At 54.3% G+C, this 18,504-nt stretch overlaps 1 protein-coding gene across 1 annotated transcript in view; it reads left to right on the top strand.

Moving 5' to 3' along the window:
• The window catches only part of LOC101798288 (RNA 5'-monophosphate methyltransferase), a 47,324-nt gene that overhangs the window by 3,720 nt on the left and 25,100 nt on the right, over positions 1 to 18,504 (top strand). Inside the window, exon 3 of the transcript XR_011806096.1 lies at positions 1,196 to 1,303. The gene's annotated coding sequence lies outside the window, so the exon portion shown is untranslated. The remainder of the gene's footprint in view (positions 1 to 1,195; positions 1,304 to 18,504) is intronic.

Raw genomic sequence — 18,504 nt, 5'->3', positions numbered from 1 at the left:
CTTCTAAATGCAGTTTCCACAGTGCTCTGCTACTTCTGTAGGAAAACACTTGGCACTCCCACCAGGAGTCAGGAAGGCTCTTCTGAGGGTTCCTCAGCCCACTCAGCTGCAAACACATGTGTCTACCCGCTGGTGGTGGTTAATTTTCTTAAAAAAGACTTTAAAAGTCTGCGCTGCTTTTACTACCCTCATGGGAGGGGAGGGAAAATCAATTCCTCACATATTTTCCTGAGGGTTCACCCAAGCGCCTGCTCTCTCTCTCTCACGTTACATATAAATAACATTTATCACTTCGGTAATTAAGCACCTCATCTGCCACTCACTCACCTACGGGTGAGCTCTGCTGACTGCAGGGCTGTTGGCTCACCCAGCACGGAGGCGGCTCAGCCTCCCCTTCCCTCTGCTTAGGTGCTGTTCCCTGCCCTGCACGGCTGATGGCACTGCAGCATCGCGCATCCCGTGGCCCCAGTCCTTGAGATGTTTTTGTTAGGTTGTGTCAATATCAGCTGCGGTTCTCTGGGAACTCTGAAATATTTAGAAAACACACCTGGAGTGTATCTGTTCAGCACTCGAGTTTAAAGGGGCGAGCAGGGCTTTCTGCTCTTCGTTTCTGCATGGGGATTTGCACAGTTTGTGAAAAATTGTTTGTGGAGTTTCTAGGAAGGTAGACAACCCAAAGAATTACACCCAGGAGACTTTCCCTGCGCCGTCTGGAACGACCTTCCTCTTCAAAGAGAGCCTGGTTTATGTTCCTTCTGTGCTGAGTGATAGATCAGTATCTGCCTGGGTGATCCCTGTGGGCTGCTCATTGTTAACAGAATGGTGTTTTTTTCTTTTTTTTTTTTTTTCTTTCAGCCTTTCTATGTTGGCTGTGTACAGACCTGCAAACCAGCCTGGTGTGTATATAACAGTGTGATGACTTCTTATCTGTCTCAAGTCTGGACTATTAAATTGCTAATATCAATATGTCCAACTGTCTCAGAAATGGCAGAGCTCCAAAAGCAGCTCTGTTTGACTCTGGCACAGCAGTATGTTTTGGTTCTGTTCTTCAGATATTGCCACAAACACAACTCAAAATAATGTCAACACAAATCTCTGTATTTCTTGAGATATTGAGTAGCTTAGACTGGAGTCAGTCCTTTAGCAAACAGTATTCAAAAAAAAAAAACAATAAAATAATCTCTTTTCTTTTCAGCTTGCTGCTTCTGCTCTGCAGGAAGCTGTCACAAGATGAGACAGGTGGGACCCAGCTCCATGACACAGCAGCAGAAGAAAGCCTGTGGATCTCAGCTGCAGAACTTATGTAAGGCTCTGGATGATTTATATTTTTTTAATATACGATACTCTCTGCGTTTTGCAGTGTGGTTAAAAGGTGTTCTCAGGGCTCCTGAAGGTAGAACCTACGAAAGGTAAAGGTGAGGGTCAAGACCAACACTCCTGCTCCATATTGCTCAGAGCACTTTGCAGAGTTGGGTGCAGAGTTCTTTGTACAGATGGGGAAAGGGAGGTGTCTGTCGCTTGGTTGAGGTGGTGGGGGTGGCTAGCCACGTAGAACTCGGGGTACTGGGGGTAAGGGATGGCACAGAGGCCTCTGCTGGGAGTCCTGCTCGCTCATCTCTGTGACACGAGGATGGGGCCAGCCTGGTGGCTGCTGCTAAAACAAGGGAGATGCAAATGTGCTTTCATTACTCAGCCAGGAGCTTATGGCATCAGGCAGCGCTGCCATCTAGGTCCCTTTGCCACTCAGCTCACTCATTTTGTGTCACAGGGGTGGGTGTGTGTGTGTGTACGTGCGCCTGCACACCAGGAGGGTAACAGGGAGGTCCTGCTTGCTGCCTCCTACCCCATGGCTCCAGCCCCATGGTCACCTGCAGAAGCCTGCTGAATTCACCCCTTACACGGAGCACACGTGGGTCGTGGGTGAGCGTTTCCAGGCAGGTGCAAAATGGTGCGTGGCACTGGGGTGGGACTGGTGGGATGGTGCCCTGTGCCACCTCAGCAGCAAGCAGGGAGTTCCCACACGAGTGCTTTGTCAAGTTCCCAGGCTCCGAGGTTTGTTGCTGGGCCCCATCAGATCTCGCCTCAGTTTTTCCATCCCTGACATGAGCTCGATATCCACCCACCAACGTGGAGATTCCTGGTGGGGAGAACTGGCTGGGTGTTTGCACAGCACTTTTGAGAATGAAAAATACTGATGAGCTGAGCTGTATCATCAGCTGTGAGCTATGCCATTGTTCCTAATAATCACTGCAGCCACTTCAGATATTAATTAGGTACTGTACGTTCAAAGTGTTCTGACTAATTAAGTCTCACACCACTGCTGTGTAGCAAGTCACACTTAATTATCCTGCTTCCTTGGATGGAACAATCTAGACAGCAGAGGTAAAGCATTGAGTCCTGAGCAGGCCAGCATGAAAGTTGAGCAGGGAGCACAAAGGTGCCAGTTTCTGGGTGATTCTGCTGAGGCTTCCAGCCTTTGTAGGATGTAAGACTTGGATGGAGTAAGCGAGAGGGCCTTTTTTAAATTAGCTTTTATTTTTTTAACTTTTATGCTGAGACAGTTTTCTGTCTCCTAGATTCTTGTGCTGGGTGAGAACAAGGGATTCACTGAGCGGGGAAGAATTTAGTGCTTAAATGTGGTGCAATAGCAGCGGCTTTATCAGTTTAACGTTAACAGCTGCCAGATCAAATGACTGTTGTAAACACCTATCTCCCTGCAGCCTGCTTCCATTATTGCGCACGTAGATTTTGACAGCCTTGCAAGTGCTGTTCCTCAGCATTTCTAAATGGTGACAGGGTTTAAAAATGGTCTAATTCTACTTTCCCCAGAATGTGTGACCAGCCCAGGAGCGGAGGAACCAAGCTTAGGAACTGAGAGCTGGCAGCAGTGTGTCTGCTCCCATAAGCAGCTTCCTCTAGCTGGAAACCCAGCAACTTGTCACTACAGGCTTGTAGGGCAGAAGCTGCAGATTTTCGGATTTCCTTTGCTCAGCTGAGAGCAAGTTCTTTCTTGTTCTTCCTGGAACTTTGTTGCCTGTGAATTAAAGGAGAAAAGTGAGAGGTGTCAACCCCAAGAAGCATGGGCATCTGTTCCTGGCATGCTGTAAACCTGAGAAAAGAGCAGCCACAAAACAAACACGATACCTTTTCTCTCCCAGGTGTGAGCCAGTTCCCTTGCTTTTTGTTTTGATTTGCTGGTGGTGTGAGGAAACGGATCCCCTTTGGCAGAGTTGGAGAGGTCCTGCAGGGCAGACCAGCTGCAAATCCAAGGAGTCGGGGCCCTGGACTTGTGCTGAGGGCTGTTTTTGTTTGGCCTAGTTGCAAATGAGGAGCCCTTGGTAGGTCAGAGGAGGTCAGAGGGGAACAAAAAGATCAGCTGTGCACTTCCTGGTGTCCTGTTGGTTTGGGGAATGGATGCGGCTTAGCCACGTACACTCAAGTCTGATGACTAGGCGAGAATGGACTCTTTGAGTCCCGGAGGCCTAGATGCAGTCTCTCTGGACCTACTGGAGAAGGTTACAGGCAGATACGTGGTGTGTGGGGAGTCTGTCCGGCCACTGGGCTCACGCCGGAGTCTTTAGGGTTTCACTCCAGACACCTCAGCTTCTCCATTCACTTGTGCTAACATGGGCAGGAGCTCTGGCTTCCCAACAAACCTCTTATCAGCTCACGCTGGAGTTCCTTGGAGTTAATTCTGGGCCGGTGTCCTGCTGGAGCTGGGTCACCCACTGGGCTTGGAGTCCAAAGGGGTCTTGAATTTGAAGGAGAAAGCTTGGGGTCATGGTCTGGGCTCGGAGTAAGCTTATACTGCTTTGACAAGGACTGAAGGTGGTCACGTCTAAAAGACCTTGGCTCTAGGGTGGGAAATGTGGGTTCCTTTCTTGGCCTTGCCACCAGCTGGCTGCAGGACTTAGGTGAGCTGCTGCTTTCCTCGGGCTTGTCATCTTGTGTCCTTTATTTCACAGGGAGGGATAATCTCAGATCTGTGTGCTAAGCTCCTGAGCTTTGAGTATCAAGTGCTGTGCAGATGTGATCTGTGTCAACCCGACAATCCGAGTTCGAGTGGTTGCAGATCTAGCTTACAACGTGCATGTTATCAGCTGGCTGGATTTTTATCCTGAGTTGCAATAAAACTGCTTCATCCTTGGGTCTTCAACAAGGCAGAAGGCTTTATTTTGAGGGGTGATGTTTTCAGAGCAGCACAGTTTTCTGAACTCCTGTCAAGCAGGGAAGGGAAGGAGGGATCTTCCTCATGCTTCCATGGCAGAATGCATTTTTAATCAGTTTGAAAGACGTTTATTTAACCTCCTTCATCTAAGTCGTGTATGGTGGGCCAAAGACTAGGCATGGCACTGCAGATCATCTACCTGGCATGGGGTGCTTCGTGGTGCCAGGTGAAGTCATTCTATTTTATTGTTGCAGTAGCAATTTCTGCGTCTGCCATGTGAGTGACAAGGATTTAGAGCTCAGTTTGAGGGTGGTGTCCCTCCTCGGCCTTCTCGGTTCCCCTCCACCCCTGGGGTCAGCCCAGAGCCTGAAGTCTGTGAAAAGTACAGAAGCTGCTGAAATGCAGCTTTGTTACCCCAGCAGCTGAAATCCAGAAGCAGTCGTGCTGCAACAGGCCTGCCCTGCTGCGGGAGAACAAGCTGCAGGGTGACACATCAAAAGAGAAGGGCAGCTCCGTGGTGTTCTCTGGGGAGATCAAAAGGAAGCAAGCAGGGCGGCTCCTCTCCTGGCTGCCCCTTGAGACTGCTCAACTCTTTCCCAGTGTCCCTTTAATCTCCATTGCCTCCTGGAAGATCCCTGTCGCAGGCATGGGAGATGGTGGTGGGAAAGGCCCATGTCGGAGCTGGCTGGTGTGAGGGCAGCGACCCCTGCTTGCACGTGAGGACTTTGTGTGTCCTCTGTGGGTAACGCTGATGGGAGGGCGAAGGTTTTGACGTGCCCTCCTAGTGCAGCCGTCATCTTTGTGTCCCACTGGAGCAAGAGACCTGCATAAAAAGGTGCAGGGGAACTGGGTGTGAGCTCCCCTGTGTGGGACCTGGGGTTGGTCACCCCCCGAGAGCATCAGCCCCCTTCTGCAGCCGTGGTACCGAGGCAGGAGGTCTGCTCTGCGCGGCTTCCGCTGCGTTACGCTAATTGCAGCCAGCTCACGGAGCAAGGGAATTAGTGGGGCACTGTTTGAAAGTAGCCAGGGCTTTTCAGGAATGTGTGTGGGGACAATTATCCGGGCTCTTGGATCTGCTGGGACTGATCTGCTGGAGTAACCGCTGCGTTCTGGACATTCCCAGCCTGACCAGCGCTGACTCCTTGTCCGGGGAGGCGAAGTAGGGCAGATGCTGAATTATTTATTGTCCTCCAGCCCCTAGAGCGGGACCTGCTGTGCATTCCTTACTGACTCAGGTGGAGTTTTAACTCTGTTTTTCTTAGCCATTCTGTAAGCAGATGTTGTTTAGTCTTTTCCTACTTTTTTAGCAACTGTTGGTGCACAGGAAAAACGATGGAGAGGAGAGCTGCCTTCTGTTTGCCCTAGATCCTTTCTGAGGCCACTGCAGACCACCTCCATGCACAGCCTTGGATCAGGGCAGTCATGCTGACCTGTGAGAACACTTTTTTTCTGCCGTGCCTCAAACAACCCCTGCTCCTCAGGCCTCTCTGCAGGACTTTCCGGCATGGTCTGGCTTCTGTGATGTCCTGTGGCAGCGCTCAAGGCAAACTGTGCCTGCACAGCAAAGCCACCTGGGAGCAGAGTGGTTGAACCTGATGGCATTGAAATGTGCAATAAAGCATTGGGCCTCGAGTAGGAGAGATACTGTCTGAAAGGCTCTGCTTAGCGAGAGGAAGCGGGGACCTCACAGGAGCGGTGAGACTTGGAGCTGCTTTGAAGATGGGAGGAAGAAAAGGAGAGTGAAGGCGGAGGAGACTTGGGAATCAAATGAGATATTCCCGGGGCACCTCCTGGCCCTGCTTTCATGAGCTCTTTTCTCCTGCGGATGGTACTGTCGGTGCTGGAAGTAGGAAGGTTGGTGGCTCAGTCTCATCTGACCTTGAATAACATCAGTGCAGAACTGATCTGGGGGGATTCCCAGCCCCGGCTCGTTAAAGGACCCATTTACCTGAGCTGTAGGTTGAATATAATGCAAAGGGAAAACAGGCCCGTGCGAGGTCCTTCTCCCCCCCTCGCCAGTCTCCCAGGTGACTGGTTGGTGTCCCAAACACTGATCCTTGCCTTGGGGGGAGGTGGGGAGCGGAGAGCTGCTCTGCTCCTCCATGTTCTCTCTTGATCTGCGTTTCTAGCTGGTGCTGTCACCAGCAAACTCGCTCTGCTCTTTGCCAAGGCTGCAGGTCCCAGCTGGTAGCTGTTCTGTGCTGTGTATGTGTGTGTCTGCGTTTTTTCCAGCGACCAGCTTCAGCTGGTTTGTGTGAAGTGCTGACTTCAGGCATTGTGCGGAGCGTGACTCAGAAGGGTAGAGGTTTGGGGAAAGGGAGGAAAGTCTTTTTAAGGAGTTGCAAGCTATAAGCTGCCATGAGGAGTAGTGGTAGAAGCGGCCTGGTTCTCTTCCAGCTTCAAAAGGAAGAGTATTAAGGATTTACAAAGAGCTGGCACAACTGCAAGGCAAAGAGAATGCTTTATGGAGTGTGTAAATGCTCGTAAAGCTGCTAGTAAACCTGTTAGTGGTGTGTGTGTGCGGGGGTGTGTGCAGGGACAGGGAGGAGAGCAGATGCATACCAGGAGGGTACGGGGGGATTTACGGAGGGCCTCATGTTCCCTGCAGAAGCAGGTTGGTGGTGGTCAGGGCTGTGCTCAGCGGAGCAGCCAACTGACTCAGGACCCGGTTCCCATCAACTCCCTGCTCTGATTTTAGGTGGGTGCCCTGAGCCCGTCAGCTGCTGCTGCAGCCCCTGGTGCAACATCATCTCAGGGCAGTCTCACAGCCTTGGGCTCTTACACAGAACCATAGAATTAGTTAGGTTGGAAAAGACCTCTAAGACCATCAAGTCCCACTGATGCTCAGCTTCAGGCTGTCAGATCCCTTAGAGAGAGGTAATGGAGAGAAGCTCGTCCTGATTCCTCTCCCTGTGATATGTCTACGGATATCACGTAACAGAAATACAAATTTGGCTGTGTGATAAGGCAGGAGAATGACCCATTTCACCCCATCGCAGGAACTGCTTTGCATTCCCACCTGCTGTGGGGCAGAGACACCTGCACTGTGGTTGCCCGATGGCAAAACAGGGACGGGGGGCAGTGAAGGTGGCAAGGAGCAGACCGAGCTGTGCCTGAGGGGCTTGGGGAAAGGAAAGGAGCAGCAGCAGAGCCGTTCCTGAACGTAGCCCAGAGGCCGGGCACCCCCATGTAGGAGAGAACACCTCTCCACTTCCCTCACTCCAGCATTTCTTTGACAAGACGTCAGGGAAGATGCTCGTCAGACAATTTGCTGATGTGGGAGCTTTGAAGCCTACGAGATTTGCCTCCTGCGCAAAACCTGCGAAAGTAGGTTGGAGCCGTCTGCCCTGCTTGCAGGCAGTTCCCTCCCCACGGCAATGGACGCCGTAAGATCAGAGCTCAGCAAATGCACAAAGGGAAGCGCCAGGTGGGGCCGGCAGGCTGCTGGGTGCTGCAAACAATGCTGACAAAGCCCTCTGGGGCTGGGCGGCCCCATGGCATTGTCCTTTCCCAGCGAGGTGGAAAGAGAAGCCTGAGCTGGCTGCCTCTCCTGAGGTTCCCCAGCCCAAGGGCTGTCTGCCTGCCCCGATTGCTCTCCCGGCTTCAGAGCAGGATTCCCCTGGGCTGGGGAACATGGAGGGGTGTGCAGGGGGCTGCTTGTTCCCAAACATCCCTAGCTATACTCCTTGTTGCTGTTAGGAGCACCAAAGTTGCTCCTGGTTTTTCTGTCTTGCCTGTCGTGGTTCACCAGGTGTATTTGGTCACTGCTGCCAACTTAACACAGTCCTGTGGATTCAGGAAATCTCTCAGCTGTGTCTGAGAGCTGAAAGGAGCCCCGCAGGGCTGCTTCAGGCACCTTCACCAGGTTTTGTATCAGTGCAACCCCCTTAGCTCAGCAGATGAGCTCTGGGTCCAAAGGTCCATTAAACCTTGCAGGTTTTTGTTCAGTTGGTGTGGCTGGTGTTGTGCGTTAGACAAGCAGAGGCCAGTTGTGAAACATAGATCCACATCTGAAGCTGGACTTGGATCTCACCCCAGACTAAACAAATGTGATTCTGCAAGGCTTCTTAGCTGATAAACACCGAGAACGGGGGCAGTTGTGTACATATGCATTAGACACGTCTGTTCTGCTCTGCAAAAAGCAGCTGTTTCCTCTGAAAGCGTAGGAAGATCTTGTTTTTGTTATTTTATTTTTTTACAGTGGAGGGTTTCACCAAAGAATAAGGGAATGTAGTCAGCCGTGGTTCTGACCTCAGCTGCAGCAAACATGGAGTAATGGGAGCTGGGGCTGAGCTACCCCAGGGAGGTGAGGATCTGTGTTAGTGAAGTTAGGGATGTACCCAAGGATTCGCTTACCCTATGGAGAATCTGCTGCTGAATACCTCTGCTCAGGTGGCACAAACTCTGCATCTGTTAGTTTTTTTTTGGGGGGGGGGTTTGTGCTTGGTGAGGGTGGAATGTTTTTGTCCCTTCTACTTAGCAGCTAGAGGTGCAAAGTACACTTAATACTGCGAAAGGGAATTCACTCCAGGCTAATCTGGGGCCTTTCTGTTCTTCTTTCACCTCTAACCAACAGCCAGGACCTGCCCCAAGCATTCCCCTTTCCTTGCTGCCAGGCCAAGTGTCTCCTTAGCTTTCCAGTTAACTGGGGGCGTTGCCCAGAGGTGAGCTCGGCAGCCCATGCACACAAGTGCTGGGGTTTAGAGTTACTTCCACAGGCATCTGTGCACATTGGTGTGTTCGTGCACACACGAACAGATGCAGGTGTAGCCTCAGATGCTTGTTCACATGCACAGATTGTGTCTGGGCCTGACAGCCGTGCGTATTCACCCTGAGCTGTGCAGTGTTTGTTCCTTGCAGTGTTATCTATGAAATTCCAAAGTGCTGAAGAAGGAAGAACCCCCTATGGGCTTTGCCCTCCCTCCTTTCCAAGCAGCAATTGGTAGGCAGTTTCTTCTATTTTTCTTTTTTAATTTGGCAGTTCTATAGTGGTAGTGTTTCTGTAGCAGCTCCCCATGTCTCTTCTGAGCAGCGTTAGGCTATCTGAATCGCCCTCTGCTTAATGTTGCTGGGAAACAAGAGGGCAGAGAGCATTAGAAGGTGAGCGTGGACACAGCTGGGTGGGATCTGTAACTGATCCAAGACTATGTCAAAACATTCCCACCCCATTCTTTGCATGGCTGGGATGGTTTGCAGAAAGCTCAAGACTTCTCAGTAAATTGCAGAGGAATTGGCACAAAAGTAACTCCCAGAGGGGCCCAGTCTATCTCCCATGAGCTCCCCAGGGACTCCAGGCCCACTGTGCTGCTGTTGTCAAGGTTCACTGAAATTTTACTTCCTCTTGGGTTTAAGCTGGCAGACAAAGGACAGATGCCAGTGCCTATTATTAGCAGCATAAATCAGGAACAAGGTGATGGCATAGTGCTGAGAACAAGCACGCTGGAGTTAGTTTTTATCTGCCTACTCTGCTGCTTGTGGGCATCTTCAATACTGGTCCCAACAACTGTTCTGCTGGTGCTGTCAATGACCTGCTCCAGGTTAATCTCGGGATTGGAGCTATGACGATAGGGGGGTTTAGAAAGCTCAGGAGCCGCATGGGTCTTCCTGGACTGACACTGCCTCTTCCTCATGCAGCTGGGGGACCTGGATGGACAAGCCCAGCCAGGCTGCCATGAGCTGTCTTCCTTTCATGAGTGAAGAACTGGGGGTCTGGCCAGGCTGGAGTGGCAATGGGGTTGGAACAGATCAGCCTGCTGTAGGACGGGATGATTAAAATGCTGACCCTTCCCAGAACCAAGTGGTGAATAGGAGATGCAGCCAAGAGACAATTCTAGTTGGGAACCGGGCTTTTTCCCAGTACGGAGGACTGGGGCTTTGCTGCAGTCAAGGTCCGGTTTATTCATTCAAAGCTATGGCCCTGAGTTTCTTAACCCTACTTAAGGTCTCATCAAGGACTAAGAAGCTTTCAGAAAATTTGAAGTTCACGTTTCTGGGTTACGATCAGGCATTTTGTATGAAACTCCAGTGGTGCCAGCCACTGAATCCTCTACCATGGTCCAATTGGGATCCCCCAGGACCGTGCAAAGCTAAGGGCTTTTCTCTGGGTCCTGCTGGCATTGCTGCCCTAGATAACATGTGTTGTATAATCTGCAGGGCACGCTCCAGATACGTACGTGGGCGAATCCTCCAGGGAGAACTGAATTCAGCGCTCAGGTCAGAACACGTCCCGTAGGTGTTTGTTGTCATAAGTATGAGCTGGCTGTCCGGGAAGCTGCCAGCGTGGCATGGATGGAGTCTTTCATCCAGAGTCAAGAGGGGCCGAGGACTCCACAGCACCTCGGAGTGCTTGAGACTGGACTGGGGAAAGCAGAAAGCACTGGCACGGAGGGTGAAGAGAATCCAGTTGTGGGAGCAAAGGGCTTGTGTGCTGCTAACCCAGGTCTAGCTCCTGAGAGGGGAAAATGTGCTGTGTGCCACAGGGGTTCAGGTTCCTGAGCAAATCCAAGGCTAAATGAACTTAAGTTTTTGTTTGTTTGTTTGTTTTTTTAGTGCCTTGCAGTCCACAGTTCTAAAAGAAAAGCATATCCAGCACTGTACCTTGCTGTCTAATGTATAAATCTTCCAGGGTTTCAGTTTTTGAGTGTTTTCTGTTGGTGGTAGGCTAAAGCTTCAGATTAAGCTAGGAGAAGAGCAACTGTTCCTCCATGCTCCCCTGCTATCGAGAGCCAGGACTTGAAACAATTCCACCCAGTGAGAGACCTTGTGCTGGGGGGAGAAACTGGTGCAGCAGCACCAACTTCAGTGAAACTAAGCAGGCTTCTAACCAGTGAAGTGCAAAGGGAATGCGGATTTACACCTTCCTGAGGCCAGTGGGACCAGGCAGGTGTAAATCCAGAGTAGATCTGGAGCGCTGGATTGAGCTGGTGTTACTTGGCTCTTTGTCTTGTATTTCTAACTCCTGTAACGTACACCAGAAGCTCCAAAGCAGTGTTCTGCCCTGCACTGTTACGGCCTCACCTCAAGCACCGAGTGTAGGTGCCGCAGTATGAGAGGGTCCTAAAACTGTCAGGGAACCTCCAAAGGCGGGTGACAAACGTGGTGGAGAGTCTGGAGGGGAGGACATGTGAGGAATGGCCGAGGTCTCTGGGTTTGTTCGGCCCACAGCAGAGCAGGCTGAGGGGAGGCCTCATGGCGGCCTGCAGCTCCCTCACGAGGGGGGCGGAGGGGCAGGCGCTGAGCTCTGCTCTCTGGGGACAGCGACAGGACCCGAGGGAACGGCATGGAGCTGGGACAGGGGAGGGTCAGGCTGGGGGATAGGGAAAGGTTCTGCACCCGGAGGTGGTTGGGCACTGAGACAGGCTGCCCAGGGATGGCACCGAGCTGCAGGAGTTCAGGAAGTGTTGGGACAAAGCTCTCAGACGTAGGGTCTGATTTTTGCACTGGGGCACCACCAGGGTGGGAAACGTTTGAGAAGAAGGAGGCTCTGGGCACTGTTGGGGTCGATCTCTGAGCCTTGCACATGGGAGAGCTGGGTATGTGGGAGACCAGGCCTGCTAACGCTGAAAAATGGCCAGGGCCGTTTCCATGAGCAAGAAGTCAGGCCCTGTGGCACCAGCTGCCCTTTGCGTAGAAGGCTGGGTGCTGAGGGGGTCCAGAGGAGGCGTCCTTCGGCAGAGGGGGCTGCCCTGCCCCATGGCACCCCCTCACAGCGCTGCAGGCAGCCTGCCCTGACCCTCTCCCCGGCGTTCCCAGCCCTGTTTGCTTCCTGCGTCAGAGCCCCCGCGGTGAGTCACAGCCGGGATTCCTCAGCTCTGAAGTGGTTCCTTCTTCTCTTTCTCCCCCTCCTCCCCAGGTGCTGAGCTTTTTTTCCAGAGCCTTGAATTGAAGGGTGTGTCGGTGAGATCTCGCAAACACACGCAGGCCCCAGCAGGAACGGGTGAGCACCGTTCCCATTATGTTATGAATACCTGGCTGATCGCCACGGGGATCCTGCCAGGCCGAGCAGCCAATCTCCACCACCTAGACCTGCTGAGCTCGGGGGTTTCGCTCCTCGCGCTAAGGCGCTGCTTTGCAGAGATGGACAGTTTTAATCTCTTCTCAGCAACAGCCATGTTTTCGTACTCGCCTGGCCTGCTGTGATAGCGCGGTTCCCACGGTGAGCTCCTTCCCACCGTGCAGGTAGGGGTGGGGAGTCGAGCAGGCAGCTCCGGCAGCCGGGCCGCCTGTCCCTGTGCGTGACTCACCTCATCCAGCTTGCGATCTCAAATATTTTCTCTTACCCTGCCCTACGCACTGGGCACTGCCCCAGCTCACCCAGGCCCCTCCGTTCATCTCAGCTCCATCTGCTGCCTCGGGTTTGGGGGCTGCCTGGCGGAGCTGCTGAAATTCCCCCTGAGAGCTTGGGTGTTCCTGGTGAGGGTTTTGAGGGATGTGAGGTGCTGGAGTAGCCGTGCTTAAAGTTAGTAGAGGAGAGGCGGTAGTTGAGACTTCAGCATCCAGAGAGCATGATCTGAACCCCAGGTACAACTTCTGGTCACTGATGTCTGCAGGGACAGAAGGGACCTGGTCTTCCCTGCTAATGGCACCTGCTAGCCAGGTGAGCCTCTAGTGAAGGTGTGCAGCGATGTGCTGCTGGGCTCCATCCTGAAAGCTGTCCCATAGACCTGGCTAACATCTCTGCAAGGCGAAGGCGATGGGTCTGAGGTTATAAACAGGCCCTGGGCCATGCTGAGCTTGGAGCATACAAAACTTGGTACAAACAGAGCCCAATCTGAGCTGCAGAGTCTCATTCCTGATCACTGATGTGACCTTCTTTCTGTTTGACCTTGTTTGGTCAGTGAACTGGCCACCAGCTCGCACAAATCTGCCTTTGGCATCACGACAGCACTCTGGACAGGGTTACCTTGCCACGCTTCAATGAGCTAAATTCCTACGGTGGAGAGAGGAATGTCCCCATCTCTGCTGAGACCTGCTGGGAGTTAGCACCAGCATAGACCCCAATCCATGCTGCTCTCCTGCCAGGCCAGGATAGTCTCGTTCATGTTCCCAGCCATGGGCAGAGCTGCTGCTTGTCCCAGTGCCCTTTTGCTTCTTGCCCAGCCTCCCCCTGCCGCTGGCTGATGTTGCTCTGTAGCATAAATGGTGTGTGCAGAGTGGGGAGGGTAGCTCAGGAGGAGCTGGGAACGAAGCAGCACCATGGTTTGTACTCGTGCCTTCCAGGGAACAAAACATTGCCCTCCTACACGAGCTGGTCCGCACCCTGTCTGCCCCCACACTGGGGCTCTGCTCTCCTGGAGGGCTGCGCAGCATGAAATAGGGGCAAACATCAGATGGCCAAGCCTGCTGCCATTTTGTTTCAGGTGAGGCTGCCTCCAGACCCGTGACGGCCTTGTGGAAATGCAGGTATTTGGGCTGGGTGGGGAGAGCACTGAAGCAGCAGCTGCTGTGAGTCCCTGGCATGCCCGGAGGAGGAGGTGTGGGACCTGCTGGCACTCCCACCCCGTAAGCCCAAGGGCAGCGAGCTGACACAACTCTCCTGGAATCTCTCCCGCTCTAACCAGGATTGTTGGCAGGCGGGTACCGAATCTTGGCAGCACAACAAGGGAACGCTGATTTCTCCAAATTCCTGGGCTCGTTTGGTCAGGGCGCTGGCATGCGGAGTCAGAGCAGAGCTGGCACGTGTGCTGCTGCGGCAGAGGTGGGCGCTGGGGCCTGGAGATGGGACTGCAGCGCTGGCAGCTCAGGATCTCTCCTGCATCCCTCCTAGCTGGGTCGGGGTGTTTGTTTTCGGTTTTGTTTTTTTTTCCTTTTCACTAATCTGGGGGCTCTAAGTGATGGGTGCAAACCTTGTCCTTCGCTCCTCGCAGGGCTGAGGCAGTGAACCCCAGTACCAGGACTGGGAGCTGCTGGGCTAGAAGGCTGCCAGGCCTGCTGCTCACTGGTTTTGGTAGTGCTGGGAATCCCAGCTGTGATGGGGCAATGCGTGGAAGTCCCCTGCTCCACAGGCAGGCTGAGGACATCCCAGAGCTGAAGCTCCCTTAGCAGGCTCCTGCAGGCTGCTGTCTGCCAGGCACTGGCTGTGAGGTAGAGACCCCAAGGCTGCCCTGAGCTAACGAGACACGGGTGGAGATGGAGTCCAAGCAACCAGGAGGGCTGTGGGACAGAAGAGGAGCTTTTTCCTGTGTCTGGGATGGTGAACGATTGGAAACAGCTGAAAGGAAAGTGAGGCTGTTGAGATGCAGGGGCTGTACTGCGGGCAACCCCACCTCGCAGCGGGCAACCTGAGCTTGGCTCGGGTGCCCTGGGGAGTCTGAAGGGCTGCAGGAGGGGACAGCCCCAAGCGGGCCCCTGTCCCCAGCGATGCATTCACGCAGGGCAGAATTTCCCCCCCGTCTCGTGGGGATGTGTCCTGCCCTCCCCTGCTGCAGGTCGGGCTCAGCACACCTGCCCGCGGAGGCAGGGCGTGGGCAGGGGAGGACGGGCCTTGGCAGCCTGGGCACGGCTCGGGCGTTTGCATTCCTCCCCGGATTGGCCACGAAGAGCAAAACTTGGCCTTATACGGTCAAAAAAGCCAGCGCCGGCGGCCGCTCCTCCCTACCGAGGGACGCGTGGAGAGGTGTGGATGGGCTGATGGGGTCGGGCGTGTTTTCCTCCACCTTCTCTGCTCTCCCCTCCCTGCTCCAGGTGCCCCGGAGACAATTGCGGCGCCTGCTTTGCAGCATGGCTGATGGCTGGGGCTTGCAGTGAGGCTGGTTGCCACAGCCAGTGCGGCTGGATCGTGTCCCCCGAGAGCCAGGGGGGTGCCCCTGGGGTCCCCCAAGAACCAAGGGGGTGCCCGTGGTCAGGGCTGGAAATCTCGCCAGCTGGGGTGCCTGGGAAGGTGGTGGTGATGGTACAGATCACTGCCTCCCTGCTGGTTAAGCCTCTTTCCTGCCTGTTAAACTGCCTGCTCTGTGCCCTGGGCTGAGCATTTGGTTAGGAAAACTGAATTACAACACTACCCCCTTACCTACAACCCCTGGGAAAACAAAACAAAACAAAAATCAAAAAACAAAACAAAACAAACAAAAACCTTGATTCCACCTTAGGTTGTGGACACATGGGAGAAACTGAGGCAGTTTTGTCCAAATCATACAGGCAGCAGGGAGATGGCTCCTCTCTCTGCCCAGAACTGGGGGAGTTCCTATTCCCAGTGGCTGATTTCCTGAGGTGAGCCACTTTGGGCCCTGGAAGTGGGTGTGCAGGGTGGCAGGCCTGGGAGGTGAGCCTGGGGGAGCCGTCTTTCTCCCTCTGTCTCTTGGAGATGCTCCCGACCTGAGCTGGAACCAGTTGGAGCTGCTGGGGGTGAACTGGGACCGGCAGGCTGGGGTGGGCTGGAGAGTGAGGGGGCTTGGGGACGCTTTTGGAGAAGCACCACTGCTCTCTGGCACGAGGTGCAGAGCCTCTGGAGCTCTGGGCTGGCCTTTCTGACCCTGGGAACACGTTTCCATCTCAGTTCCCTCACATTTGGCACCATGGAGCATGTGGAGGGATTTGCTGCCCCTCTGGCACAGGGCACGAGCTTGGCTTGCCCAGATTTCCCCCGTCTAGGTTTACCTGCAGCTCTGGGCCTGGTTGCGGGGAGGACACGGAGCTGTCTGCATCGAGCCCAGGTCTGTGACCCGTTTAAACGGGGCCTGGTGGGCTCTGCTGCTGCATCTGCAGGGGCAGGAGGTACGAGAAGAACCAGAAATGGTCCCACGTGCAGCTGGGCGGCTGCTCCCTGGGGGGCAGATGGGTTGGAGGTTGCATTTCCAAGGGAAAGCTTGGCTTGCTTCTTTGTCTTTAGCCTTTGGTGGCAGGATTTAGCTCTATTGCTTGAAAATAATGAGGACTTTTACTTTCTACAGGCCATAAAGGGCTCGTGGCCCCTTTCACAAGCACAACCCCCAGGTACGACCGATGGCATCTGGTCAAGAGGCATTTCGAGCTGTTGGTTACTCCGCTGGGCACCAATTTACCTTCCCCAGGCTGGTTCCAAGTGTGTGTGGGCTATGAAGGAGTGAGATCTCTGCATGTGTGAGCAGTGAAACAAACGGGGCCAGCCAGGCTGGGTTACAGACGTGCTTTCCACCAGGCCGTGAGTTCTTGGTGGGTGAGGAACACGTTTTGGGGTCGGGCAGCCCTCGGTGGCTCAGCCTCCCTTCGTAGCCTCTACCACAGCCTCCCAAAGCATCCAGGGAGAGACCTCGACCGTGCTTTGCGCGCTGATTTTTGCTGCCTGGGAGCTGCTCTCCCTTTGTGCTGGGAGGCTGGGCTGGGCAGGACGGGGTGGTTGGGGACGTGGCGGCTGTGGGATCCTCCTGGGAAGCGCTTGCGGTGGTGGCACCTGCCCGGCAGAGGGAGCCAGGAGCCCACACTTGGGTGCTCCCCACCCCGGGAGGCAGCGGCCCAGGAATGCGGTGCCCTCAGATGTGGTCTGGGCTCAGACTTTTCCCCGCTTGGAAAACAGCAGCGGAGCCCTGCCGCTTCCCTCCGTCTGCTCCGGCTTGTCTGCTGGACTCCAGCCCAGTTGCTGTTGTGCAGACGCGAATGTTTGCCCGCTGATCTTCCCTGCCAGCGTCTGCACCACCGAAATCTGCTCTGCCCCTTGCTCTCAGCACAGTTTTATCTGTCCCTGCGTTTTGCCCAGGGCCTTGGCTTGCAGCTGGGCCACGTGCTGGCCATCTGATGTCTCCTCTCCCCATGCTGGGGTAGACGCTTCGATCTTTGGCTCCAGACAGGGTTTGAGATCATCTCTGGGAAGCTTCTTGAAACTGATACGGCTTTACCAGGAGATGGCTGTGCTTTGGATTGCACACGTAGCTCACCAGATAACACGGATGAGCTTGCCTCTTTTTCACAGATCCCCTTAGCAGAAGCTGAATCTGACGGCCAGGCTGTTCATTGCTGTGCTGGCTCAGCATCCTTGCCCTTGTAGGACTGCCCCCACCACCCTAAAGGGAGCTCTGAGGTCCTGAGCTGATGGCACTGCCTGCTATTCCAGCAGCACTCACGGGTTGTGATGCCCTTTGCTTGATAAGGAAAAAAAAAAAGCTACAGAACGTCCCCATCTAACTTAGCAGCTGGGTTTGGGGCTGGCCATCCCTCTGCTGTCAGGATAACTGCAGGAATTAGCCCTAAGGAAGGGGCAGGTCCTTTAGATGAATTCAGTGCCTAAGGGGTATTATGGCAGAGGGGGGAGGACGGGTGTGTGGGCAGATGGGGTGTCCCAAAGGCATGCAACCATTTCAGGCATAGCTCAGCTTCCATCAGTGGTCTGCAGGAATCATCCTGCTGCCTGAAATCCTTGTCCAGCACAATGTGCCTTGATAGCATTTTCTTTTTTCCCTTTGTCAGTGGGGAAACTGAGGCAAGGAGCAGCAGAGCAACTGAGGCAGTGAGATAGCGAATTGCTTTGTCCTAGCAGCAGGCCCATCCTTCCTGGGTCCCAGAGCAGTGAGCTGAATCCCAGAGTCCTGCTTCCTGTCCCCTGAGCCGTGGAGGGCTCGGAAGCAGCCAAGGAATGTGTGGGAGGGCGAGGAACCAGCCAGAAGCGCTCCTCTCATAGGGCTGGGCTGCTGCCGAGCCCCTGCCCTCCCCAGCCTGGCCGTGAGCACAGTCTCTGAGCTCCCCATCCTCCAGATCCCTGGGCTGAGTGCTCCCAAGCCCTCCCTTCGTGTTTGGGTTTCACCCTGGACACCGCGGGCTCCGTGTCGCAGCGCCCCAGCCCCATCCTGCCACCCAGGGGTGCTGGGGCTATTCAGAGCCATCCTCTGGGCTCCGTGTGCCTTTGGTGTCGCACAGCCTTGCACAAACGCAGCTTTGTGCCTCTGCCTGGAAGGGCTCTGCTGGGCCCTGCCTCCAGGGGGAAGCTCTGTGCTAAAGCTCCGTCTCTTCCTCAGCTGGCGATGGCTCCTACCCCTGGGAGCTCACCTGGGGCTTCCCCCTTTCCCATCCCAACCATTTGGGGAAACCAAGAGCCTTGGGCTGCGCCACCAGCGGATTTAAGGGCTGGGGGCTGTAGCTGCTGGCCTGGAGCCCCCAACCCTGCTGCTACACTGACCCTGGAAGCTCAGCATTGCTCTTAGGTGGGCAGCAAAGGGCAGAGGAGCTCCCCGTCTTGGGTCCTCTGGCACCTCTGGGGGCTTTTGTCTGTTGGGGGTCCCCTGGTGGTAGAACAGTGATGAGCTCCCCAAACCCTTGGCTGCTGGCTCCATCCAGCCCCCGCAGCCCCCGTTCCTCTCCCTGGGGATCTGCACCAAGCAAATTGCCTGGGAAGTAATTTCAGCTTCATTCTGCTGCCAGAAGGTAGCCAG

This window comes from Anas platyrhynchos, chromosome 34, assembly GCF_047663525.1.
Source record: "Anas platyrhynchos isolate ZD024472 breed Pekin duck chromosome 34, IASCAAS_PekinDuck_T2T, whole genome shotgun sequence".
NCBI lineage: Eukaryota > Metazoa > Chordata > Aves > Anseriformes > Anatidae > Anas > Anas platyrhynchos.
This window is presented reverse-complemented; position numbering and strand designations above follow the sequence as displayed.